This window comes from Schistocerca serialis, chromosome 9 (genome assembly GCF_023864345.2).
Source record: "Schistocerca serialis cubense isolate TAMUIC-IGC-003099 chromosome 9, iqSchSeri2.2, whole genome shotgun sequence".
Lineage (NCBI taxonomy): Eukaryota > Metazoa > Arthropoda > Insecta > Orthoptera > Acrididae > Schistocerca > Schistocerca serialis.
In genome coordinates, this window is record NC_064646.1 from 324,345,317 (window position 1) to 324,372,281 (window position 26,965).

The 26,965-nt window shown below is 41.3% G+C and overlaps 1 pseudogene; it reads left to right on the forward strand.

Annotated features, from left to right (window-relative positions):
• Positions 1 to 19,487: 19,487 nt before the first annotated feature.
• LOC126420294 (5S ribosomal RNA) lies at positions 19,488 to 19,605 on the forward strand (annotated as a pseudogene).
• Positions 19,606 to 26,965: the final 7,360 nt, after the last annotated feature.

The following is a 26,965-nucleotide window of genomic DNA, read 5'->3' on the forward strand; positions in this document are numbered from 1 at the left end:
GAGTTCTTTTCGGGAAGAGAAATGGACTTTTGTTTGACTAAAGGCTCACTTATTTCTTTTCGAAGTTGAGACATCTCACTACTCAATACACTGGTGATTTGCTGAAGGCTAGAAGTATGCTCATTTAGCTTCATAATTTCGTCCCTACAATTTACACACACTATATTTTTACCAACATTATTTTCATTTTTCGCAAGAACACCACTCACTTGTACACACGTCTCTGCCATCTTGACCTGAATCATAGGTGACTGCTGTACATTTGACATCTCTGTTGGTTCAGATAGTGGCTATGATGATGTGCCATGACTTTCAGGCAAGTGATGCCTCACTTGTCTGCATAAAGCAAGGAGGTAGGTGTGCAGTGGGCTAACTGTTGGCAGTGCTGTACTTTGTGAAGTTGTGGATTGTCATCAGTTGCCATTCCTGCAGTCTCTCCATTAATGGAAAACCCTGTACAGTTTTGATAAGGATACTCTCAGTTGTATTGTGACTGATCTGTGTTAACAGCAGTTCCTTGATACTGATGAAATTTCTGCTTCTCTCTTCTTGAAACTGATTGGTCTAGTGACCTGAGTGTTAAATAACTGACACGTCACCATTGCGATAGAGTTGGAAACTTTTCCCTTTTATTACCTTCAAAAAACATTATCCATTGTGATGATCAGCTCTTTTATGGAATTTGTATATAGTTCACACACTAGAGACTATCAGCAAATTTTAACAGTGTTAAAATATTTAGTCCCCCCCATGAACCATGGACCTTGCCATTGGTGGGGAGGCTTGCGTGCCTCAGCGATACAGATAGCCGTACCGTAGGTGCAACCACAACGGAGGGGTATCTGTTGAGAGGCCAGACAAACGTGTGGTTCCTGAAGAGGGGCAGCAGCCTTTTCAGTAGTTGCAAGGGCAACAGTCTGGATGATTGACTGATCTGGCCTTGTAACAATAACCAAAACGGCCATGCTGTGCTGGTACTGCGAACGGCTGAAAGCAAGGGGAAACTACAGCCGTAATTTTTCCCGAGGGCATGCAGCTTTACTGTATGATTACATGATGATGGCGTCCTCTTGGGTAAAATATTCCGGAGGTAAAATAGTCCCCCATTCGGATCTCCGGGCGGGGACTACTCAAGAGGATGTCGTTATCAGGAGAAAGAAAACTGGCGTTCTACGGATCGGAGCGTGGAATGTCAGATCCCTTAATCGGGCAGGTAGGTTAGAAAATTTAAAAAGGGAAATGGATAGGTTGAAGTTAGATATAGTGGGAATTAGTGAAGTTCGGTGGCAGGAGGAACAAGACTTCTGGTCAGGTGACTACAGGGTTATAAACACAAAATCAAATAGGGGTAATGCAGGAGTAGGTTTAATAATGAATAGGAAAATAGGAATGCGGGTAAGCTACTACAAACAGCATAGTGAACGCATTATTGTGGCCAAGATAGATACGAAGCCCACACCTACTACAGTAGTAGAAGTTTATATGCCAACTAGCTCTGCAGATGACGAAGAAATTGAAGAAATGTATGATGAAATAAAAGAAATTATTCAGATTGTGAAGGGAGACGAAAATTTAATAGTCATGGGTGACTGGAATTCGAGTGTAGGAAACGGGAGAGAAGGAAACATAGTAGGTGAATATGGATTGGGGTACAGAAATGAAAGAGGAAGCCGCCTGGTAGAATTTTGCACAGAGCACAACATAATCATAGCTAACACTTGGTTTAAGAATCATGAAAGAAGGTTGTATACATGGAAGAACCCTGGAGATACTAAAAGGTATCAGATAGATTATATAATGGTAAGACAGAGATTTAGGAACCAGGTTTTAAATTGTAAGACATTTCCAGGGGCAGATGTGGACTCTGACCACAATCTATTGGTTATGACCTGTAGATTAAAACTGAAGAAACTGCAAAAAGGTGGGAATTTAAGGAGATGGGACCTGGATAAACTAAAAGAACCAGAGGTTGTACAGAGATTCAGGGAGAGCATAAGGGAGCAATTGACAGGAATGGGGGAATTAAATACAGTAGAAGAAGAATGGGTAGCTTTGAGGGATGAAGTAGTGACAGCAGCAGAGGATCAAGTAGGTAAAAAGACGAGGGCTAGTAGAAATCCTTGGGTAACAGAAGAAATATTGAATTTAATTGATGAAAGGAGAAAATATAAAAATGGAGTAAGTGAAACAGGCAAAAAGGAATACAAACGTCTCAAAAATGAGATCGACAGGAAGTGCAAAATGGCTAAGCAGGGATGGCTAGAGGACAAATGTAAGGATGTAGAGGCCTATATCACTAGGGGTAAGATAGATACCGCCTACAGGAAAATTAAAGAGACCTTTGGAGATAAGAGAACGACTTGTATGAATATCAAGAGCTCAGATGGAAACCCAGTTCTGAGCAAAGAAGGGAAAGCAGAAAGGTGGAAGGAGTATATAGAGGGTCTATACAAGGGCGATGTACTTGAGGACAATATTATGGAAATGGAAGAGGATGTAGATGAAGATGAAATGGGAGATATGATACTGCATGAAGAGTTTGACAGAGCAATGAAAGACCTGAGTCGAAACAAGGCCCCCGGAGTAGACAATATTCCATTGGAACTACTGACGGCCGTGGGAGAGCCAGTCCTGACAAAACTCTACCATCTGGTGAGTAAGATGTATGAAACAGGCGAAATACCCTCAGACTTCAAGAAGAATATAATAATTCCAATCCCAAAGAAAGCAGGTGTTGACAGATGTGAAAATTACCGAACTATCAGCTTAATAAGTCACAGCTGCAAAATACTAACACGAATTCTTTACAGACGAATGGAAAAACTAGTAGAAGCCAACCTCGGGGAAGATCAGTTTGGATTCCGTAGAAACACTGGAACACGTGAGGCAATACTGACCTTACGACTTATCTTAGAAGAAAGATTAAGGAAAGGCAAACCTACGTTTCTAGCATTTGTAGACTTAGAGAAAGCTTTTGACAATGTTGACTGGAATACTCTCTTTCAAATTCTAAAGGTGGCAGGGGTAAAATACAGGGAGCGAAAGGCTATTTACAATTTGTACAGAAACCAGATGGCAGTTATAAGAGTCGAGGGGCATGAAAGGGAAGCAGTGGTTGGGAAGGGAGTAAGACAGGGTTGTAGCCTCTCCCCGATGTTGTTCAATCTGTATATTGAGCAAGCAGTAAAGGAAACAAAAGAAAAATTCGGAGTAGGTATTAAAATTCATGGAGAAGAAATAAAAACTTTGAGGTTCGCTGATGATATTGTAATTCTGTCAGAGACAGCAAAGGACTTGGAAGAGCAGTTGAATGGAATGGACAGTGTCTTGAAAGGAGGATATAAGATGAACATCAACAAAAGCAAAACAAGGATAATGGAATGTAGTCTAATTAAGTCGGGTGATGCTGAGGGAATTAGATTAGGAAATGAGGCACTTAAAGTAGTAAAGGAGTTTTGCTATTTGGGGAGCAAAATAACTGATGATGGTCGAAGTAGAGAGGATATAAAATGTAGGCTGGCAATGGCAAGGAAAGCGTTTCTGAAGAAGAGAAATTTGTTAACATCCAGTATTGATTTAAGTGTCAGGAAGTCATTTCTGAAAGTATTCGTATGGAGTGTAGCCATGTATGGAAGTGAAACATGGGCGATAACCAGTTTGGACAGGAAGAGAATAGAAGCTTTCGAAATGTGGTGCTACAGAAGAATGCTAAAGATTAGATGGGTAGATCACATAACTAATGAGGAAGTATTGAATAGGATTGGGGAGAAGAGAAGTTTGTGGCACAACTTGACCAGAAGAAGGGATCGGTTGGTAGGACATGTTCTGAGGCATCAAGGGATCACCAATTTAGTATTGGAGGGCAGCGTGGAGGGTAAAAATCGTAGAGGGAGACCAAGAGATGAATACACTAAGCAGATTCAGAAGGATGTAGGTTGCAGTAGGTACTGGGAGATGAAAAAGCTTGCACAGGATAGAGTAGCATGGAGAGCTGCATCAAACCAGTCTCAGGACTGAAGACCACAACAACAACAACAACAACAATGATAAACCCCTTCCCTGGAAAATTTCTCTTCTTCAAGCCTCCTCTGTGTTACCACAGATGACTTGACACAGATTTCATTTGTACTAAGATTGCAGTACACGCGAGGTGCCTATATGCTTCCACCGACCTGAGTGGAATGCTAAGTTCTAATAAACGTTCACCAACCTGCAGCCTTCTACAGTTGTTGTCCCCTGCGCAGAAAACAGCATGTAGGTCGTGAATCCGTTATCTTGAGGCTGTAATAAACTCTTAGCGAGGAATAATTTTTTTTTTTAGAAATAATTAAATTTCCAATTAGTTTATACAATATGTCACACTCTACTTATTAACAGAACACGAGAAACTGCACAATTACATTCCACTTTAGAGTCATAAATAATTTACATTCTGATGATAATGAACTGCATATTTCTATAATTACTATTACACTGTTCTCAGCTACGAGGGTAATCCCAAAAGTGAGGTCTCCTATTTTTTTTATAAGTACATAGACCTGTTTATTTCTACAATTGTTTACATAAGTTTACAACTTGGACATTTAGCTATTTTTCGACATAATCACCATTTCTGTTGATGCATTTTTGTAGACGCTGTGGCAGTTTTTGTATGCCCATATCATACCAGCTCACCGCCGAACCTCTTCTTTCTCCTCGTCGTCGGAGCTGAATCACTTTTCCGGCCAAATGTTCTTTTAATCCAGGGAACAGGTGATAGTCACTGGGTGCCACGTCAGGACTATAGGGTGAGTGAGCGATTATGTTCCACTGAAACTGCTGCAGGAGAGCAACGGTTTGCCGAGCGATGTGTGGGCGAGCGTTGTCATGGAGAATGTGTACACCCTTGCTCAACAATCCTCTCCTCCGATTCTGAATTGCCCGTTTGAGTTTCTTGAGAGTCTCACAGTACCTGTCAGAGATCATCCGAGGGTGATCCGCCGATCTTCACGCGTGCTTTGCTCAACCTTCAACGCTGTCTCCTCAGAAATTGACGGTCTCCCTTTGTTCGTCGTGAATTTTGGTCCGACCAGCTGCAAACTCTCTACACCACGTACGAACATTTTTGACATCCATGCACGACTCACCATACACTTCCGTCAATTGGACATGGATTTCAATCGGAGCAGTGCCCCTTGCGTTCAAAAACCAAATAACTGCGCGCAATTCGCACTTGGTAACATCCAACGGGAGCTCCATACTCAACGGCTGCCGAGCCAAGACAGCGCCTCCGCGCGGCGTGCGCATGTTTACACACAGCGCGTGAAGCACTCTTCAGCGACCAACTGCCACACAAACAGAGTTCTGCACTTATAAGAAAATAGGAGACCTTACTTTTGGGATTATCCTCGTACATGACCACATAACCAGAAATTGCCAATAAAGTCTGAAATGACACCGACCGCGGCAGACAACATGTCTTCAATTAATGAAGGAGAACGTCACATGGATCTTCACGCAGGAGTGCGTACTAGAATTTAAAAAAATAAAAGATGAATTATGTAATAGTAATGCCTTGTCACATCCAGACTGAAATGTGCCATTTTACATTTTTACTGACAGCTCAGAACACAGGTTGGGAGCTCACCTTTGTCAATTCATAGAAAACGGAGATACATTGGAAATAAAATCTATTGCTTTTGCCAGTCGAGGCCTAAACAGATGGGAGAGAAGATATTCAGTAACAGAAACGGAAACGCAAGCAGTAGTGTCGGTGTTTAAGAAATTCAAATACTGTGTCATGGGGAGGAAAGTAAAAGTGCTTACAGACCACAAGGCACTATCATTCCTGATGGACTGTAGGCTAAGTCATAACAGATTAACGACATGGACTTTAGCGCTTCAGGAGTATGGTTTCACAATAGAATAATTGTCACGTGAAAGCAATACAGTGGCTGGTGCATTATCTTGATTGCCTGTGGGTATGGATAAAGCCGATTTTAATGATTCGGAACAGAAAGAAGTCTTCATGTTATACCTAACAAAAGTAAAACACAAAAAATAAAGAACATATTAAAAATACGAGAAAGGAACAGAATAGGGATGCTGCCATTAAAATGATAAAAGCTGATTGGCATAGGAAAGCGAATGACAAGGTGACGAAGCCCTGTGTCATACGAAAAGGTGTGTTGTATCGTAGAACAAACCTAGAAAAACAGGAGCGGAGGGTCTATTGGCCAGAACATAAAATATGCTCATTTTAGTGCCAAGCCGAGCGGTCTAAGGCGCTGCAGTCGTGGACTGTGCGGCTGATCCCGGCGGAGGTTCGAGTCCTCCCTCGGGCATGGGTGTGTGTGTTTGTCCTTAGGATAATTTAGGTTAAGTAGTGTGTAAGCTTAGGGACTGATGACCTTAGCAGATAAGTCCCACAAGATTTCACACACATTTGAACATTTTTTTTTTTAGTGCCAAGAAATGTGCGGACAAAAGTAAGGAAATTGCTATTTCAAAGCTTGCCAAAAAAGGGTACAGAAAATTCTAAAATCAAGTGATGAATGTCAGAAAAATAAAGTATATACTAAGATGGTATCTGTTCTTTCGGAGATGACCGAAAGAACAGATACCATCGGTGACCATGCAGCTCGTTAGAATGAAATTACAATGAAATGAACACCCTTAGCTGCTTACAGGCGTTGACATACGTCAACGGGAAAGATGAAAATGAGTGCCCCGATCGGGGCATAGCACTATCCCAAAAAAAATACTGTAAAAGGTATGTATTGACCTCTATGGGTCGTGTCAACCTCGCAAAGAGAGCAAAAATCCCCGTTCATTGCATTGGACGTGTTCTCGAAGCATGTAAAACTATATGCACTAACAAAGGCTACAGGGAAGTTGGTCTCAAATAAAATCAAGAATGACTGCATAATGAAGAATGGTAAGCCAGACAGGATCATCTGTGACAATGGACCACAATTTAGATCATAGTATTGGAAAAATATCTTGAGAGAACTTGACATAAAACCTATACACATATCTAAAAACCAGCATCAATCAAATATGAGTGAAAGAGTTATGAAAAACTCAATGGGCTCTTTAAAGCATACAGCTCTAGAAAACGAGTGGGTAAATTACGTGGAGGCATTTGAGAGAATTATGAATGAATTGCCGCACTCTACCACGGAAATACTGCCACAACAACTACTAACAGGGGAAAAGTCGCCGTCTTCCTCATCCATAATGGTAAAAGTTCTATATTTGTCTTCTTTAACATTCTTCACTATCAAGGTTAAGATGACCAAGTTTCGTTATACTGACAACAAAGAAACAAGGTATGACCAAAACAAAGTAACCCAGCAGAATAAACATCTGCGTAGCACGGGTGAAAAATAGACATTTGGAAGAATATACAGGGTGGTCCACTGATTGTGACCGGGCTAAATATCTCACGAAATAAGCGTCAAACGAAAAAACTACAAAGACGAAACTTGTCTAGCTTGAAGGGGGAAACCAGATGGCGCTATGGTTGGCTCGCTAGATGGCGCTGCCATAGCTCAAACGGATATCAACTGCGTTTTTTTTTAATAGGAACTCCCATTTTTATTACATATTCGTGTAGTACCTAAAGAAATATGAATGTTTTAGTTGGACCACTTTTTTCGCTTTGTGATAGATGACGCTGTAATAGTCACAAACATATGACTCACAATTTTAGACAAACAGTTGGCAACAGGTAGGTTTTTTAAATTAAAATACAGAACGTACGTACGTTTGAACATTTTATTTCGGTTGTTCCAATGTGATAAATGTACCTTTGTGAACTTATTTCTCAGAAAGCATGCTGTTACAGCATGATTACCTGTTAATACCACATTAATGTAATAAATGCTCAAAACGATGTCCGTCAATCTCAATGCATTTGGCAATACATGTAACGACATTCCTCTCAACAGCGAGTAGTTCGCCTTCAGTAATGTTCGCACATGCATTGACAATGCGCTGATGCTTGTTGTCAGGCGATGTCGGTGGATCACGATAGCAAATATCCTTCAACTTTCCCCACAGAAAGAAATCCGAGGACGTCAGATCCGGTGAACGTGCTGGCCATGATATGGTGCTTCGACGACCAGTCCGCCTGTCATGAAATATGGTATTCAATACCGCTTATATCGCACGCGAGCTATGTGCCGATCATCCATCATGTTGGAAGTACATCGCCATTCTGTCATTCCTTGAAACATCTTGTAGTAACATCGGTAGAACATTTCGTAGGAAATCAGCATACATTACACCATTTAGATTGTCATCAATAAAATGGGGGCCAATTACCCTTCCTCCCATAACGCCGCACCATACATTAACCTGCCAAGGTCATTGATGTTCCACTTGTCGCAGCCATCGTGGATTTTCCGTTGCCCAATAGTGCATATTATGCCGGTTTACGTTACTGCTGTTGGTGAATGACGCATCATCGCTAAATAGAACGCGTGCAAAAAATCTGTCATCGTTCCGTAATTTCTCTTGTGCCCAGTGGCAGAACGGCACACGACGTCCAAAGTCGTCGCCATGCAATCCCTGATGCTTAGAAATATGGTAAGGGTGCAATTGATATTGATGTAGCATTCTCAACACCGACGTTTTTGAGATTCCCGATTCTCCCTCAATTTGTCTGCTACTAGTGTGCAGTGGGATAAGGTTCGTGCCAAGACAAACTACACTGTTGCCAAATTTATTTAAGATGGCGGCGATGACGTCACCCAAGATGGCGGCATGTAGACTTGGCAACATAGCATGACATCATCCAAGATGGCGGCTTTTGGCGGGAGCATAGGCCAATTGTGCTACGTCCACTAATCTAACCTCAAGAAAAAATGGCGGGAATTTTGAATTTTGGCGGGAAAATAGGCCCATTGTGCTATGTCCACTAACCTAAGCCTCCAGAAGAAAAAATGGCGGGAAGTTTGAATTCCAACAGGATAATGCATGCAAAAACCGTACTTATCTTTATTATTATTATTGATTATCATTCATTAACATTCATTATCATTTATTGTTATTTATTATAATTTATTATTATTTATTATCATTTATTATTATTTATTATTATTGACCTGCCTCCACTAGAAAATTACCTCCAAAATCAAATTCCAGCACGATAATGGCTGCAAAACTTTACTTTTGTTTATTATTATTCATTATCATTTATTAACATTCATTATCATTCATTGTCATTTATTATCATTCATTATCATTTATTATTATTATTTATTATTATAGGCCTACCTCCACTAGAAAATTGCGCCAAATTCAAATTCCAACACGATAATGTCTCGAAAACTGTACTTCTATTTATTATTATCATTTATTATATATTCAAGATGTCCGATTTTCTCAGCAAGAAAGCCATTTTCCTTACATCCATAACAAAAATCTATCACAAGTTCAAATCCCAACACCATAACTGATCACACGTACGAAACTTTCTCCATCACTTATCTTTTTTCACTGGTAGCCTATCATAATCGCTTCAAATAATAAACTGCTCTTATAGTAACGTAAGTCATATCCTTTGATTTGGCAGGGGGGAAAGGACTGAAGACTTTATTTCAAGCAGTGCGGTCATCACTTGTTCTCCAACACAGTCAGCACACACATCTTTGATATCGCAGTGCAGTCACCACGACGTCCGCGCTCCAACTGAATTAGTCCAAATCCTCGCCACCCCCGGGCCAGCGCGCGGAGACACTGCCGACGCCTATCAAGTGAGGCGGCCGGCCACTCGCGCTGGGGGCGAGCCCAGCGATCGCTCCCACGTCGGAAACATGTTTTCGCTGGACACGCTGGAACTTGCCGAGTTTGACGTCACAGCGGTCCCTTGTCCGCTCACCATGTGTATTCGTCGCCTCCGCACGTTTACCGCCAAAATTGTTTGCCTCGGAGCTGAATCACACAACGGTCGACTGTTTCCTGCCACACTTTTGGCGCCAAAGTTGTTTTCCTGGGCACGTTCAAACCTGTCGATGCCAACCGCTCACCGTCCACCACGTGTCCCTGTGCGAGCGAGACACTTTTGGCAGCAAAGTTTGCTCGACAGTGGAATCCGCCATGACTATATAACAGCACGTTTGGACCGCACTAGAACGCTCACTAATTGACTCGCTCTCGCGCGCGTGTAATAACTGTGCAATCGCTGCGCCGCCGCCCCGCTTACGTCACACACCCTCTATACACGCGACGGACATAGTCTTCTGATTAGCCGCGACAGCAGCTAAAACACCTACTTGGGCATCATCATTTGTTACAGGTCGTGGTTGACGTTTCACATGTGGCTGCACACTTCCTGTTTCCTTAAATAACGTAACTATCCGGCGAACGTTCCGGACACTTGGATGATGTCGTCCAGGATACCGAGCAGCATACACAGCACACGCCCGTTGCGCATTTTGATCACAATACCATACATCAACACGGTATCGACCTTTTCTCCAATTGGTAAACGGTCCATTTTACCCCGGGTAATGTATCACGAAGAAAATACCGTCCGCACTGGCGGAATGTTACGTGATACCACGTACTTATACGTTTGTGACTTTTACAGCGCCATCTATCACAAAGCGAAAAAAGTGGTCCAACTGAAACATTCCTATTTCTTTACGTACTACACGAATATGTAATTAAAAAATGGGGGTTCCTATTTTTTAAAAAAGAATTGCGCCAAATTCAAATTCCAACACGATAATGTCTCGAAAACTGTACTTCTATTTATTATTATCATTTATTATTTATTCAAGATGTCCGATTTTCTCGGCAAGAAAGCCATTTTCCTTATATCCATAACAAAAATCTATCACAAGTTCAAATCCCAACACCATAATTGACCACACGTACGAACTTTCTCCGTCACTTATCTTTTTTCACTGGTAGGCTAATAGTTCTCGCCAAACGCGCTCCTGCATATGAGGCAGAATCCTTCTAGGAAGCCAACCACATATTTATCACTGTACTTACAATTAAATATTACGATTTCAACCTCAATCTGATGTCATTCAACAACAAGTGAAGTATAGGAAATGTTCTGTCTTGACGTCTGTGGCTCTGAAAATATAAAAATTTGTACCATTCCTATAAATGGACATAAAAAGTCTTTCAGTCCCGTTATAGCTGTCGATACCATGAAATCACAGTTTTCCATGACAAATTCATATCTTCATTCTGACAGGACAAAGCCATTTTCTTTGCAGATGTCGGAACAATTGCCATAGTAACTTTACATCCCAACACATACTTTATAAGCCTGCTGATCACAGTGAATCTATCTCGTATCCCATCCTAAGCATAGTTCGCCAATAACCGAATGCTTATGATACCAAACAACACTGAGCGAAGGTCCGAGATGTATGGTAATGTCTCAACAGTTTTTTTTGCAAGTGGTACCAGTATGTCTTAGGAAGAGACACGTAATCGTCTTATAAGCGATAAGCTATTAAAAACACGATTGCAACCACTATGTTACTGTCGCCCTGCATAAAAAGCTGTCTTGGTTCTACAGGCGCGCACAACTATTATTAACGGTATAAATGTTGAAGACTATACAAGCTTTATAAATCGAGGTATGGTATTGCTTCCAAATGAAGTGGTCCTCCACATAAATATCACGACATTGAATACAGATGGTGATGGCAGGGGTGTGTATTAACAGACCGAAAGCGCGGTTCCACATCGTCGGCCGGTTAAGCTCTTAATAAAATCAGCCAATTTAGAAAGTTGTTCGGCTAAGGAACATGCTACTAAGCCGATACTTGCAATTCCCTCCTGCCACTGCTAGGTATTTCTCACGCCGACAAACAGTATTTTTAACGCATTCTATCTCGATGCCATCTCAGATGTTCTGCGTTATATCCACTGGGTTATAGGCGAGAGAGGATGATAGTTGATTGAGAATGATCACATAAAGTATGTGGTAAGCTATGTGGTGAATCACTTAAAATCTGCCTCGTGATGACTGGGTGTTATGTGATGTCCTTAGATTAGTTATGTTTAAGTAGTTCTAAGTTCTAGGGGTCTGATGACCATAAATGTTAAGTCCCATAGTGTCAGAGCCATTTGAACCATTTGAGCCAATCACTTAAAATATCCACCGCAGATTGAGGTCAAAAGAAATATACCAAAACCTATGACCAATATATTGGCTTTTCAGATCTAAAGTGTTATGATTTCTGGTAGAAATGTTGTCTTTGATTTGGAATCAAGTCTTTCCATTCAGCCACAGACCTGCGCTGGATCCTATGGTGATATCTTTTGATGATTACAGAGCTCTAGTGAATCAATATTCGTGACACTCTCATATCTCGAGAGTCACATTTTTCGAACCTGTCTGCTAAGGACCCTGCACCTTGTAACTCTTCCTCACTCTCTGCCACGCCCTCCCTGCAGCTTTGTCTCAGTTTAAGTCGGGACTGAGTAGAAATCAGAGAGTGCTGTGTCTACCACCTTATGCAATCCATGCAGAAACAGGGTGAGCTGAGAATGTGACAGGATCCTGTTTTGACCACTCGATGGAAATGGGATCATACTATCGTGGCTCCGCCAGTCATATATAATGTGTACGGCCAACGCCAAATGAAGGTTTCTCCTGCAAGACGAGATAGTATAAATGACAGTATGAGCAGTTATGGGAACTGGGAGAAGGATGAAGATTTTGCTATTGCAGTGTGATGTGTTTCCAAACTACATACAGGTACTGCACTCTGAAGAAGATCTGTGTTCCTCAGGGTGCATTCACATCTGTCACCCAAACATTGTCTCTTATCACTGTTATTTTGTACCAACCAACAGAGGAAAGAACTACAAACTATAAAAACTCCACTAACATCACCCAGTAGAGGACTCGATAAAATTTTACACATCTCTCTCTTCCAATATACAGATTGAAAACGAACACCATTTGCGTGCTAGCATCAAGCATATGCAGTGGTCCATTAAACATACAGTTATTGATCCACTCAATGATCGAAGTCACTTGCACAGACCAGTGTAAAGTTTCATCACCTGTACTGCAGAAGAACTATATCCCACAGACTATCAGTCACAAGAGAGGATCCCTGTGTTTTGTACAAACATTGTTTTTTCGGCTTTAACACATTCAAGCAGTGTATGACTACAGTTTTGTACTCCGCCATATGTTTTGTTTCTTCTGACAAGACTTCGAGGTCTATGTCAGGTTCTAAACTGACATTAACACATTTCGACCCATTGTCTCTCACAGAAAACCTGACACCACACAGCGTAAATTAAGTTGCTGCTCCCACAACACACACAGGATGATTATTTCAATCAAAAGGCAAGGCTGTGTATCTCATTACAAAAAAAAAAATGCACAAGACATCACAACATATGGACACTGGAAGAATTTGGCGGCATTGTGGAGCATTTGCAAACAGCTGCCGCGCGGGATTAGCCGAGCGGTCTGAGCGCTGCAGTCAAGGACTGTGCGGCTGGTCCCGGCGGAGGTTCGAGTCCTCCCTTGGGCATGGGTGTGTGTGTTTGTCCTTAGGATAATTTAGGTTAAATAGTGTGTAAGCTTAGGGACTGATGACTTAAGCAGTTAAGTCCCTTAAGATTTCACATTTGAACATTTGCAAACAGCTGTCTGAAGGTAAGTGATGACCTCTACATTTAAACTCATCTTTTACAGTGACAGTGTAACAGACGTCTCACTGTTCTGTTTCAACTGATTCCTCATATCACAGTCATGTATGCGGCCACTGTTTCGGTACGGGCCACCCCTGGAAGATGTCCCCCCCACCAAGACTCTAGACCCTCTCCCCATCTCAAGCAAGTGATGTCAGTCAATCATTATGTGATTCAAATGGTTCAAATGGCTCTGAGCACTATGGGACTTAACATCTGAGGTCATCAGTCCCCTAGAACTTAGAACTACTTAAACCTAACTAACCTAAGGACATCACACACATCCATGCCCTAGGCAGGATTCGAATTTGCGACCGTAAAGGTCGCGCGGTTCCAAACTGAAGCGCCTAGAACCACTCAGCCACAACGGCCTGCCATTGTGTGGTAATCAACAGCATACCAGTGGATGGATGGGATGGAAAAGACACAATCAACATACTGCAATAAACATCACACTTGATAGTCCAATCAATTTTAGGAATTTTACTAGTTTTTTTCTGTAATTTCAAAGCTGACCAACGACATGGGAGCATGCTTTCAAATTTCTGTATCATCGCTAAACCACCCCTCCGATACTTCGTGAGTACCATATACTAGGTTGGAAACGTAGTTCAACACGTCCATTCATTGTTAATTCTTGAACATATATATATATATATATATATATATATATATATATATATATATATATATATATATTACATACCAAAGTATAACAAACACCATCCTTTACCGATCCACATATTTTTAGCACTTCGATCATAGTGCGTAATTTGCGATCGTGGTTGCCCATCTTTCCCTGTGTGGATGCGAGTCACAGAGCATTCTCGCTTTCTTAGGATAACATCAGAGGCTGAAACATCCCGTCGCACTGTCTTTGACCGACCTTTCCTGCAACACTGTCAGCGATTTAATTTGCAGCTGACCAGAAGTAGACCACTATATTCCATGCCACGTGAAGGAGCAGAGCAAGCTGAGTCCTTAAGTGCTGATCAGTGAAGACTGTTCCACACCAGTCTTACTCACAGCACCGATCCAAGTGCAACAGATCTCTCCAGGAGCGCGCATGTCAAGAAGGTTAGCACCTCTAGTCGGTGAATAGTAGATATGAGCGCGTTGTGCTCATATAACAATGGTATGAAGAAGATACGTGTGGTTTATGCATCATGGAGCTCCAGACAGATAGAGTTTGAAGCGTTATACGTAAATCAAACTGTGCTGTCAATTCTAAAGTACTGCTCTAGTTTCTGGGGTCGGTACTGGTAAGAGAGAAATGATAATAGAACACAAACATATGCACTCTGATGCAGGACATAAATGTCCAACATATGACATACATCCACTCTTAAAGTCTTTCCACCCACTACAGTGACAAACTTGAAGAAGATAAAGCTACTTCCTTCTACACTAAAGAAAAAACATATAGCGTCTTTGTCATACATGCACAATATCGCTTTCCGGAGGTGTATGGCGCATCCTGTTCACATCCAGTTACGGTTCAGAAATGAGGTACTTTGCTTGCATCAGTCCTATAAAATGATCATCAGCAATGGAGAATGCCTCTTACAAGGAAACAGACAAATGCATAGCAGCGGTGTTTAACATGTGAAACTACACACCCTACTGCCATTCACTCTGTAAACAGCACTTCTGTCAAGCAGATGCATACACAGGGTTTGCTGTTTCTCACAAACACCTGCCACTAACTTCGAATCACCGTAGTTATGAAACTGAAGACTCGATTTTACGCCCGAGATGCGGAAGTGGAATGGGGAATGTCGCATAAATCTTCGTTCATCTAGAGTATGGTGTCAAATCCGGGTGGAAATGTTTCATCATCTCACGTGAGGCGGAAGTCCTCTGATAACTGAGAGTTTTGCCGTTAACATTCGCAGGTTGATAGTGCTCTAATTCACACACAGAACAAGCAATTGTATACCAGTCGAACGCAGGTTATACCACACAATTGATACACACGATAGAACAATGGAAAAAAGGTTAAATGCGTGATAAATGACTTGTAGCAATATCTTCCTCACTCTAGAATGCATTATCAGTCTACCATTAAAATCATACCTCGTTACAACCTAATCTCAACCAATCAGTCCATCCACTTTCTGTCATCCTTTAATGCAGTTGAAAGTCAGTTTAGAGGCAGGTGGTTCTTTTTCCCAGGAAAGCATAAAAGACAGCAGTCAACTCGCATGTACCACTATTACCTCAAAAGACATACAGTAGAATGTTGTTAAAAAAAGCGCACAGCAACTTTTTGTTACGTATTTGTTAGCTGATACCGTAAGGTTGTGACTGGTGGAGAATACAGAGAATACACTGTAAATACTGTTTGTTAGGGTTTAAAACACCTAAAAAGTTCTGCACAAGGCCAAACACGTGATCCATTCTGTAGTCGTATAACGCAGCCCCACAGCTGGAAATAAAATGTTCTTTACCTAAGGACACTTTATAAAAAAAAATCTATAAGATGATTGCCGGTAACTTTGGTATCACACCTGGGCTTGTCATCTGACATATATACAAATTTATAATTCTACATTTGGTGATCATCCAAGTTAAACGTTCTATTCCAGCCATCTATCTTATCGCTGTCGAAGAAAAAATGACTATTTCCCTGGTTCCCAGTGCTTCCATGTCAACTACTACTCGTATTCTTCTTACACTTGCACACTCATTCCCATATAGATTTGTCCTGCACCAAGCAGAAAATATGTAAATATTCCCTCAATTTCCCCGCATCTCGGCGTATTTTTTTCCCCAATTTATACGTATTTTCCGTCAATTTTCGTAATTTTATCGATTTTATGTCACTTCTGTGCATACCATCACAGCATCACTTCTCGCCATGTGTTCTAAAATTGCTTGTAAATGTAGTATATTCGTCAGTACCTAGCGCAAATGCACTATTTTTCTGGTCAGGCAATATAGTACAGCACAGTACTAGAACGCATCCAACCACATATTTCATAGTTGCAGTGCATTTGCTCTGTTTCCTGTATGTCTGTGTGTCTGTGCATGTGTCGTGGATGCTTCAGGGATGAAGGCAGCGTGCCTTCAAAAATTTTCCTCTCTCTGGCAGTGCCTTCAAACAACCAGCTAAAACTCGAAAAGTAGAGTTACAGAGCTATTGATTTCGACTTTCAAATATCGTCGTTTTGGCATGTAAAATCGAATATTTCAGTTGATTTCGGTTTTGGGATCTGTTTCCCATAAAAGCATTTGAAGTGCCTCAGGGATGAAGATGGAAGGCGTCTCAAGTGTGCCGAGATCTTTTTAGAGTCTGTGTTTAAGTGTGGCAAGCGATCTTTTTGAAAGTTTATTTAGAAACATATTCAATTATACAGGATGAGCACAAAGTCTTGCCCTGATTATAACAATTTATTACAGAATAACCGTTTGGCATAATAAGTTACATTTGATGACGTTACATAGGTTGGTGTTACTGGTTTTTTTAAGACTGTGTCCTTGATATAGCCCCAGAAAAAAAAGACAAGGGGCGTAATGTCTGGAGACGGGAGTAATATCCGGATCGGTGGATTGGAAGGAACCGTCCAACACCCTGGCCAGCCCGTTCTCCAGACATTATGCCCCTTGACTTTTTTTCGTGGGGCTATATCAAGGACAGAGTCTTCGTCACACCAGCTGCTGACGTCGACGAACTGAAGGCTAGGATACAAGCTGCTGTGGGTACTGTGACAGAACACATGTTACGAAACACCTGGCGGGAACTGGAATACCGCCTAGACGTTCTCCGAGCTACGAAGGGAGCATACGTTGAGGTTTACTGACGTAAGTAGGCTTAAAAAGACTTTGTGCTCAACCCGTATTTTGCAACTCCTGAAGGAGCTCGTACTCAAAGACAAGCACGCGAAATGTTCACAAGCGTGCCGCGAACTTTTATTTAGAGTCCGTGTTCAAGTGCGGTGGCGGTATTCCTCGGAATAAAACATATAGTTACGTCGCAAATTATTTAAATATTCTTGCGTCATCTGCAAAGCTCTCTCTTTTTCTACAGTGGTACACTTAGTTCCTGTGATATCTTCAAGCTATGTATGTGACAGTATTCCGCACGTTGCTTCAACACTAGATGTAATAACTCCTGAAACAGTTCATGTTCAACGACAAAGTGTGTCCGTGCGCTGGAGTTGGGAAGGACGAAGGCTGTATTTCCAACGGGACCAGACGTGCTCAGCATGGCCGACCATGCGGCTACCGCATGCCCGGTGCTGTGAGCCTGGCGTGGGCCCTCTTCTAGCAGGTGCAGAGACTCTGGGGCAGGCAGCGTGCCTCTTGCGCTTCAGAAGACTGATTGGACTTTTATCCAGTGAGCTACAGTTACAGCATACGCATTTATCAGCATGAGTTCTGAAGTGTAACTTAGCCCCATCCTGCTGCATCTTCGTTATTTGTTTAAGCGTCTTTGTGTTGTTCATAAATTTGTATTATGAATGAAAGCCCGCAAAGCGTGATGATGAGGTGGTTGTGGGGGACTTCAGCGCTCTAGTAGGAAGAGAAATTGAATATAGGCAAGCAGCTGGTAAGGAGAGTCTGCATGAGGCTTCTAATGACAGTGTACCAGACTAATTGATTTTGCCATGGGCAATAACATGATTACTGAAAGCACATGGATGCAAAGGAAGGATATAAGCAAAGTTACATGGTGCTCTCCAGATGAGGTCATAAAAAATCAGATTGATCAAGTACTCATAGATAGACAACATGCTTCAGATATATTAGAAGTGGATAGTTGCCGGTGCAGATGGAGATAGTGATCACTATTTGATAAGGATCAAATACAGGCAGAGGGTAGCCGATTACAGACAGACCAATAAAACTGTTGTGTCAATATTTGATGATACTAAGTTGTGAAATGATGAAATTACAGTACAACAGTATAAAACTATTTTGACAAATAGACTTAATGAAGCCAAAGATCGGGCAGGAGAGGGTACTGAAGAAAGATTGGAAACGGTCAAAGGTATGATACAGGAGACAGCTGAAACTGTACTGAGTGGAAAGGAGCAATTGAGAACCCAGGTCTGGTTTGATGAAGATTGTAAGAGGAATAGAGAAGAAAGGAGTGAGGCAAAAAAAAAGAATGCTGCTGAGGAGAAAAATAAGTACTGTAAAAGAATACCAGGAGAAGAGAAAGGAAGCAGATAAGGAAAGTAGGAGGAAAAAGAGAGAATTTGAAAAACGATGGATTGATGAATTGGAAGAGAGAAAGATTCCTCAGAAAACAAGGAAATTCTATATGCAGGTGAAAGATATCAAGAAAGGATTCCAACTCAGAGCAGTTTTCTGCAAAAATAGGGAGGGAAATCTGACTGGAGGAAAAAATCAGATTTTAGACAGATGGGTGGAGTATTTCAGTGAACTATTGAACAAGAATCGGGAAACGAAGGTGAAGTAGATGCTGATATGACAGAAGAGGTGGAGCAAGAAGTAAACAGAGAAGAAGAGAACCAAGAAACTGTTGAGGAACCTACGCTGGAAGACGTTAACGAAAATATCAAGACTCTTAAAAACAATAAAGCTCTAGGAGAAGACAATATTACAGTAGAAATGATAAAATATGGTAGAGAAAAACTAAGAAGGGTTTTGCATGAGATTATAGCGGAAATATGGCAGAAAGAAAATATGTGGGAACAATGGAATATAGGTATACTCTGTCCTATACGTAATTAACATGACAAAGCTGACCAGTGTCGTTCAAAACTAACAGACTCACTAAAGATGAGATTTTTACATTCAGACAGATCCTTGCAGCTGCTCATTGACTTAAAACGAGTTTATGATAGTATGCCAATGGCCTTGCCGCAGTGGTAACACCGGTTCCCGTCAGATCACTGAAGTCAAGCGCTGTCGGGCTAGGCTAGCACTTGGATGGGTGACCATCCGGACTGCCGAGCGCTGTTGGCAAGAGGGGTCCACTCAGCCGTTGTCAGGCAAACTCAGTAGCTACTTGACTGTGAAGTAGCGGAACCGGTCTCGTAAACTGGCATACGGCCGGGAGGGCGGTGTGCTGACCTCGTGCCCCTCCATATCTGCATCCAGTGATGCCGCTGGGCTAAGGATGACACGGCAGCCGGTCGATTTCGTTGGGCCCTAATGGCCTGTTCGGGCAGAGTTATGGTAGTATCAAAAGGTAATGCAAGATGCAGGAGTACCAACAAACTAATAAGACTGTTTCAAATGCCTTTGAGAAAAACAGTACGTAAAAAAAAGGTTGAGGGCACTTCATCAAAGGCATTTGAAGATAACCAAGGATTGCGACAGGGTCATTGTCTCTCCACTATTCTGTTTAATGTCACCTTGGAGAGGGTGATGCCTGGGGGAACACTGTTTAATAGAGTGACGCAGGTTCTTACATATGCAGATGATATTGATTTTATTAGCCAGGAGGAAACAGGACCTGGAAGAAAGATTGAAAAATTAGAAAGATATGGAGTGGAGATGGAGCTGTCAATTAATCACTCAAAGACAATTATATGTTAACATCTAGGAAAAGGTACAGTGAAGGAGAAAGAAGCACGACTTTTGATGGGAAAGGATATCAACATTGTGAGAGCTTTAAATATCTTGGGTCACTGGTAACTGAGAATAATAATATGAGAGAAGAAATACATACAAGGATTACAGCTGGTAACATGAGCTACTTTGCATTGATTAAAGTATTTGAAGCAGGAAGCCTTAGTAGGGCTCTGAAGCTGAGACAGTGTCATACAGTAGTGAGACCTGTGGTGATGTATGGTTCAAAGACTTGGACATGATGCAAAGTGATGAGGAATTGTTGCAGAGATTGGAAAGAAAGATACTTACAAAAATCTTTGGGCCAGTGAATGATAGGGGGTTTTGGTGAATCAGAAATAATAAGATCAGAAAGTTGTACAACAAACCAATTATCATAACAGAAATTAAGAGTAACAGACTACGTTGGTTGGGACATGTAGAAAGAATGATGGAGGGCAGCACAATCAAGTGAATTTTTAAAGAAAAATCAGGTGGACGCTGCATAAGGGGCAGACCAAGGACCAGATGGCTAGACAATGTGGGGGAGGACTTGAGAAGAACAGAATTTAGAAGACTGAGAAGTCAAGGCAGCCAGTAGAGAAGAGTGGGCAGAGATTGTCCAGGAGGCCAAGACTCTATATGGACTGTAACACCAAGGAGTAAGTAAGTATTCATCTTGTTCATACATTCACAAAATATCATTACTTTCCAAGCATTGTGCTATCGACAGTAATTTTCCCACAAATTTCTAGATGGGAGAGGGGAGTGGAGGAGAGGGAAGGAGGAGTGGGAGGGGAGGGCAGGTGAAATTAGGTTAGTGGAGATAGCCCAGTTGATCTATTTTCCCACCAAAATTTGAATCTGTCACTGCAACATTGCCACATCTATGGCCGCCATACTGGATCCGCCATCTTGAATAAATCTGGCAATGATGCAGAGTGGGTTTATGCCCCCTTTGTCCCACTACTCATGGACATGCTACTATATATCATTCTCACTTACTTTTTATTACAATGTATATCTCACACACAGTATATTTCCCACACTCAAGAATAAAATGTACACAGAGATATGACAATTTATTGCTGTTAGAATTGCAGGTACTCATGATATAGTTAACTAGATCAATTCTACAACAGTGCCAATATCCTCTGCCATATGAGTCTCACATAATTACAGTATCTTGTGACAAGTACCTACTGGCAATTAGCCCTTTGACAGATATATCACCAACAATAAGGCAGCTTTGTAGCGACCTGATGTCACTACACAACTTAATACAATGCATCATTTCTGCTTCAATCATTCAGCTCACTTTAAACAACATATATAATCCGTTATCTTAGAAATGAAGGAATAGTGGTTTAGTACTATTCTGAGAATGGAGACGAAGAAAAAAAGTGGTGAGATACACCACAATTACGAACATGTCTTCTTAGTCCATATTCTAAAAATTCAATATTCTCCATCCTTTAAAATCACCTACCTGGTGTAGAGATAATATCCCTCCAGAAAGAATGTAATGACTTCATTCGCTTTCGCTATTCAAATACGTCTATGAATATATCACAATTTAAGTTTACTGGCAAGGAAAGCGTTTCTGAAGAAGAGAAATTTGTTAACGTCTAGTATAGATTTAAGTGTCAGGAAGTCGTTTCTAAAAAAAATTTGTATGGAGTGTAGCCATGTATGGAAGTGAAACATGGACGATAAATAGTTTGGACAAGAAGAGAATAGAAGCTTTTGAAATGTGGTGCTACAGAAGAATGCTGAAGATTAGATGGGTAGATCACATAACTAATGAGAAGGTATTGAATAGAATTGGGGGGAAGAGGAGTTTGTGGCACAACTTGACAAGAAGAAGGGACCGGTTGGTAGGACATGTTCTGAGGCATTAAGGGATCACAAATTTAGCATTGGAGGGCAGTGTGGAGGGTAAAAATCGTAGAGGGAGACCAAGAGATGAATACACTAAGCAGATTCAGAAGGATGTAGGTTGCAGTAAGCACTGGGAGATGAAGAAGCTTGCACAAGATACAGTAGCATGGAGAGCTACATCAAACCAGTCTCAGGACTGAAGACCACAATAACAACATTTACAGTGATACTAAAAATTCTAAAATCTTCATGAAGCACGAAATATTAAATAACGTTCTACAGTTTTCAGTTACTTTACACCACTGCAATTCAGTTTAGCATAAAAATTGTACTCTTGTGGAGCTGTGGCTACTTGCAGTAATATTGTGGCAAACCTGGCAGTCACCATCCCAGGGATGGTGAGCAGTGAACTGAGGTGGGAAATGCCTCCAGCTCATCACTGGAGTAAGAGTGTGCCAGCAGTGCAGAGGACCACTTTTCCAGTCCACCACCTGTCTACGAAACAATAAAATAATATTCAAATTCAATACAATAATTTATCCATAAACTAACTTCAATTACGTCTGTACAACAGTAAAATTATTTTCATGTCTAGAAATATTCTCCTGTAATACTATTTCCAATGTGCATGCACATGGAATAGCAGAACATTATTCAGGCGACAACAAAGATATTGATGATTGAATTTTAAAGGCTGTACTCACACGTTCAAGCTGATTACCTGCATATGTACGAAGATAGTGGATTTGGAACTAGCATCCCAGCAACGGTCATATTTGCATACAGACCATTGTAATGTGAATCAATAAAACTCATATCTTACCAAACATGGTTACTGCAGAAAATTAAAAAAAAACACATTAACTGAATCAAGAATAGTTAGAAATACTATAAGTAAACGCTGAGAACGTTTATAGAGAAGTAATAGACATAAAGAAAAATAAAGGGATAGGATGTGGGCATGTAATTTATGTATCTACATACATACATTCATGTTCACTCATATTTATTTACACGACTTTAGCCACTTGACGATACAACTACTCACATAACACCACCCTATATATGTTGGTAACTCATACCGGGTGCAGCTATTTTAAGACACTATCGGTCTTCGTGAGTGTTCACATCCATCTAAATCAACATAGAATTAAATGAAAATTCTTACCTCTCATTAAATTGTTAACGATGTTTTGCACTTCGCTTCATGCGGCGTAAATTCAGAACATCAACGTCTTCGTTTTAGGTGCCACAATCACCTGTAAAAGCAGAACAACAACCGTCCCAAGTTACTAGTGCCAAATGAAAAAAATAAATAAAGGTAGTGAATCGCTGTTATATCTCTGGAAAACGTGTCATATCGTTGGATGATAAGCAAAAAACATGCGATCTGTTAAATGCCGAGCTATTGCTAGACAACTACTCGAGATACGTTGTCATGTCATTCCTTACAGTATCAAATGTCGTACTCGCATAACTCAATGTACAGACGCACATATTCTGAGTTGCAATGGAAATGAGGCTTACCTTAGCGTACTTCGTCCAGCGGAGGCTGGCCATCATGAACCAACTGACAAATATCGTTTCCTCGGAAATGAACTTACCGACCGTCAACTGTCTTCCATTGTTGCGTGCACCACGGCGTAACCTGAGTGTATTGCGCATCTGATTCAGCAAGAACACGTCAAGCGGGTAATGATTTGGCTTCTGCTGCAGTAACGACGTGATGTGGAACGTTAACACGAGGTACAGTTGGCTAACAAAACTAAACCAGGGTATTTCACTGAATTGCTGGTTTGATTAGCGTTTATGTAACTAGACCCTTTCGCATGTTCGGCAATCACAGTATAATTATGAACAGGTGTGTGTAATTTGCAGTAATACAGACGATGAAACATCCAGAACACTAGCTCTTATTTTTATTAGGTTGCACGTTGTAATTATTTTTAACCTGTGTGTCTCGTTAGTATTGTATTGCCGTAGACTCACCAACACCTTTATATAAACATTTCAGATCCACATGAAAAGAAAAACTTGAAAAAAATAATTCAGATCTGGTTTTGGTGGAAAGTGGGGAGGATGCTAACCTCTATCATAGAGAAGTACGATGGTAAGCCCTTAATAACTCGTCACTTTCCTTGCCGTCTGGACAGTTTATGTCGCAGGAACTCTGCAATTTCTCCTAAAATTAGTCTTTTGTCGACAAGAACGTTTTCAATCCACGTGTACATTGAGACAGGTCGTTAACAAGGAAAGAAATCCCGATCAATTAAACATGAATACGTATCACTGTAGGTTCCGACTACATTTTTAACAACTTATTCACTATTCGCAAGAACTGGCTTTAAATGAAGAGTCAAAGAATATACTAGAATCCCATACGTGTCCCTTCCATGGGGATCATGAATACAGGGTTAGATTAATCACAGCGCCCACACAGCAACTGAAACATTATTCTTGCGAAGCACATGCGAATGTAACAGGGAAGATCCCTAAAACTGGAGCAGTGCGATGCACCCTAAGCCGCACACTTAAGTCATTTGCAGGTTTTACGTATGTGTAGAGTCGTGATTTCATTATCACGTTATCCATTTTGCTTCGAAGCTCTGAAAACATTAAACGTAGTTTGCAACTGACTAAAAAATTAGAGAGAAGAGAAACTGCAGCAAGGATTAATGACTTAGGGAAGAGCAGAATGCTGGAATCTAAATTCAGCTGCGGTCATTTTCAGATTTCATTGTCTGACCAAGATTTCGGCAACCATTAAATTCAGACAAAACTTTAAATTCATCTTCTTCTCCCTAGAGAATTTGCAGTGCTATAAAGGCAACTGTACTGCAACGGTTAGGGTCAAGGCAGAAGGGGAAACTTTAATGGTGAAATGACGTGTCTGTTCTCGCAGTCCGAACGGGAAATCCTTGACAACTGCCGCTTCCAGGAGTCGGTAGCCTACTCTTATATTTTGAGGTCGGACGTTCAGACGTCTTAAAACTTCAGAGAGCAGCCGGCCCAGTCTGTTTGTTAGCTTCTCTTCGGACCTATGGCTGCAGCAAAACGAGTCTGATGTGCACACGATATACCCTCAGCACTTATCACCTTGAGTCTAACGTTTGCTTCCCCTTACGGATGTCGATCGCGTGTAAGCGCCACTGTTTGCAGTCGGCGAGCACGACCATGTCGCGCTCTTGCAGTGAGAAAACACACTCCTCCATGTCATAAGCCGTCATCCCAACCGTCCCCCATCTGTCATCTCCGACTCTATCTCAAGGGTTCATCTCTCTCTGTAAGCCGGCCGCGGTGGTCTCGCGGTTCTAGGCGCTCAGTCCGGAGCCGCGCGACTGCTACGGTCGCAGGTTCGAATCCTGCCTCGGGCATGGATGTGTGTAATGTCCTTAGGTTAGTTAGGTTTAAGTAGTTCTAAGTTCTAGGGGACTGATGACCATAGATGTTAAGTCCCATAGTGCTCAGAGCCATTTGAACCATCTCTCTGTAATAAGTTAGGATTCTCACATGAATTGAACTCTGTCCTGCACTTCAAACTAAAGACATTACTATGTATGTTGGCCCCTGCTATACTGATTATTATCGCTGTATGCCAGTAGTTTATGTTGTCAATGAAGATTGTTCTCGGCTACATGTTTCTACATACTACAGAACGTATCTTATTGTTTAATACTGATCTCTTTTAATTAGAGTTGTATCCGTGTGTCATTCCCTCAGTCTCATGATTAACTGGGATCACAGCGAGGGGGAGGATTTAAACACAGGCAGTAACAAGGACCATTAGTGCGATTTATATAGAGTGAAAGGAAGGTCCGAAAACGTCTCATGTGATTTATCAAAAGGATGAAATATAAAGTATCTTTTTTTTATATAATTTGTGGTTTTCATGTCCATGTAACTTGGATTTTCGATTTATGGATTGGTAACAACAAGTATGGTATTTTTATTGTGTTAAGTAAACATTTTTGGATAATTTGTATTTATTACAAAAGCTTTAAATTCCATACTGGTGAAGTTTTAATTTGATATTGTTTAAAGCGCTACGGTTCTTAATTTTATATTGCTGAACACTAAAAGGATTTGAAATCTGTTTCTTAATTTAATGCAACAAAAGAAAAATGTGAAAAAGTTACAAGAGACAGTACTTCAAAGTAAACTGATAATACGAGGCCTGGAACTTTAATAGTGGCAACTATTTATTTACAGCTCGTACAAAATAGATACCTGTCTCAAAGTTTTACTGACCTTCAAAGTAGTCACCAGCATTGTGTATAACCCGTTGCCAGCGATGTGGAAGTCGTAGGATACTCTTGGCAGTGCCAGTTGTGTTGACAGTTGGAGCGGTGCGGTCTACGGTCCGACGAATTTGTAGCAGTTCTGAAGCGAAGCCGTGAACTGTTTCCTTCAGTTTAGAAATCGAGCTGAACTCACGGCGGTTTAAGTCAGGGGAGTGCAGTAGATGGTATAGCACTTAGCAACCACATCAGTCAAACAAATCAGTAACAGCTTGCACTGTACGTGCTTGTGCATTGTCCTGCAAAATGATGGTCAGGTCCTGCAGAAAGTGTCATCACTTCTGTCTCTAAGCTGTTCATTTTTGGAACACAACCTACGACCAGCTTAGAGACAGAAGTGATCCGAGCGGTCTAAGGCGCTGCAGTCATGGACTGTGCAACTGGTCCTGGCGGAGGTTCGAGTCCTCCCTCGGGCATGGGTGTGTGTGTTTGTCCTTCAGATATTTTAGGTTAAGTCGTGTGTAAGCTTAGGGACTGATGACCTTAGCAGTTAAGTCCCATAAGATTTCACACACAGTTGAAAATTTTTGAACAGAAATGATGACAGTTTCTGCAGGACCTGACCATCATTTTTCAGGACAGTGCTCAAGCAC